A 2778-nucleotide genomic window follows, 5' to 3' on the forward strand; every position below is an offset into this window, starting at 1 on the left:
CGTGAATTGTGGCATAACTACAGTGGTGAAGACCTGGCGATAGTTGAAAATGTTGGTTTGCTGTTCCGTAGTGCGGTTGAGTCTTCCCTTTATGTAAATATCACTTATTGAAACAAGTGATTGGCTTAAATGCTCTTCCCTTCGAGCAGTGGGCAGCTCACATTATGCAGTATATTGACAACGACAAAGAAGATAGAGAAAAAGATGAACAGGAACTCTCATCCTTACAAGCACAGCTGACAAAAGCACAACTTAAAGAGCTGAGAGATAAAGTTAACCAACACAAAGCTGCAGATAAGCAGATGCTTGCGGGTGCTACTCAGCAGCAGCATGCACAGCCTTCTGCTTTTTTACACAATGCACAAACACCTGCACCTGGACAGCCACAGCCTTATTCGTGGACTTCACAACCCATGAGTAGTGGCTTTCAGAATCATGGCAGATCACGAGCACGTGGTCGAGGGTCCAGGGCAAATAGGAGAACTTTTGTGAGACATGACAGATGTCTAATTTGTCGTAAGAGAGGACACTGGGCGTGAAACTGCCCAGTTCTTTATCAGCAGGTGCCAGGACCAGCAGGATCATATCCTGCTCAGGTTAATAATGTACTACCATATACACCTTCAGTTCAATATCAGGCACATGGATTCTCAAAACTTCTAAAGCTGGTGCCTGAAATTTGAGTGGTTCATATATTGCCAAGTGAAATTAAGCTATCTGTTAGGTGAGATCTTGACTGTAAAGCAGCATTTGTCAAGGTTTCAGAACCAAAATAATTTTTCATAAACAGTAAAAGCACAAATTCAAAGTAATTACCAGTAAAAATCCATTTTTGAATAAGAGGTAAAACTAAACAAAAAGGAACAACTTTGACAGCTTAAGATTTTTTTGCACAGATGGCAACTCACTGTGATAGAGCCCAAACAGCTGGCACCGGTGGCGCGGTCGATAGCGCATGGCGGTGGCAGCGCAGTTGTGTCAGAATGAGAAGGTTTAGGGTTCGAGACCTTTCTGTGCGGAGTTTAAATGTTGTCGTAGTGCTTGTGTGGGTTTTCTCAGGTAGTTTGGCTATTTCCCAGTGTCCAAAGGAATATGATTTAGGTTGATTGGTGTGGTTAGGAGCGCGTGAGAGAGAGAGAGAGAGAGAGCCTGCCCTTCAACCGCTTGTTGCTGCGCGTTGAGGGGGGCTGCTCCCTCTGAGCGTTTTTGGACAGGCAAGCCTTGCCTTCAACCGCTCGTTGCTGCACGTTGAGGGGGGCTGCTCCCTCTGAGCGTTTTTGGACAGGCAAGCCTGGTGTAATTTCCACAGCGCCATGGAGCCTCAGCTTAACGCTCTTGTGTCCCTTTGTTTCACTTCCATGAATCCACACGAAACTCTTCTTTATAGTTTATAACGTTTTTACTTAAACAAAACTCAACATCGTCCACTTGAAGTATAAAAGGACAATGTAAAAAACGAAAACAATAACTCGAGAGATAGCCATAAAGCGAGGTCAAAAAACTGTTTTGCTCCACAGTTCCTAATCGCCATGTATCTACTGCCTTTCTCTCGCGAAGGCCCCCCTTGTTCCACTGAAGCCCCTCCCCCGCCTCCAAACAAATTTAACTACTTATTAGGTACAAATCAGCATTATCAATACATGCATTTTTACATCTAAGAGAATAAACAATGAACTTGAATAGTTTATGTTATGAATATTGCTCCCACTTATTTAATGTGAATCAGATAAATTAAAGCTTCACCTATGAACTTAAATTACTGAAGTCAACCAAAACGCAAATTACATTTAGGCTCCTACACCTGGCCTTCAACCGCTCGTTGCTGCATGTTGAGGGGGGCTGCTCCCTCTGAGCATTTTTGGACAGGCAAGCCTGGCCTTCAACCGCTCATTGCTGCGCGTTGAGGGGGGCTGCTCCCTCTGAGCGTTTGTGGACAGGCAATCCTGGCCTTCAACCTCTCGTTGCTGCGCGTTGAGACTGAACAGTTCTTGAAGAGCATATGGGAGAAGGAGTCTTTGCACAACAACAATGCCCAGTGGCTGGTGGACCTAAGAGCAGACCACAGCAACCTCCCTGCACAAGACTCAGTAATCATCACAATGGCAGACATTCAAGAGTGGGTCTCAAGTATGAAGAGCTGGACAGCACCAGGCCCTGACATGATCCACGCCTACTGGTTAACTAACTTCACTCCATCAGCGCCTGGCGGGACAAATGAACCAGCTCCTAATAGATGGAACCCACCCTGAGTGGTTAACTGAAGACTGGACAGTCCTGATCCTGAATGACCCTCAGAAGGGAGCAGTACCATCCAACTACTGCCCAATAAGCTGCCTCTGCACAACATGGAAGCTCTTGTCAGGCATCATAGCAGCTAAGATGAGCAGGCACATGGCTCAATACATGAAAGGAATTGGTAGTAACACCAGAGGAGCAAAGCACCAGCTACTGGTTGATAAAGTAGTCATTCAAGACTGCAAGACCAGGCATACCAACCTGTGCACTGCCTGGATTCTACAAGAAAGCCTATGACTCAATGCCTCACACATGGATCCTGGAATGCTTGGAACTGTACAACATCGACAAGACTCTAAGAACCTTCATCAAGAACTCAATGGGAATGTGGAAAACAACCCTAGAGGCCAACTTCAAGCCAATTGCACAAGTCAACATCAAGTGCGGTATCTACCAAGGAGATGCTCTGTCCCTGCTGCTTTTCTGCATAGGGCTGAATCCCCTCAGCCAGATCATAACCAAGAGTGGTTACGGATACCGACT

Source organism: Monopterus albus, unplaced genomic scaffold, assembly GCF_001952655.1.
Source record: "Monopterus albus unplaced genomic scaffold, M_albus_1.0 scaffold3.1, whole genome shotgun sequence".
NCBI classification, from domain to species: Eukaryota; Metazoa; Chordata; class Actinopteri; order Synbranchiformes; family Synbranchidae; genus Monopterus; species Monopterus albus.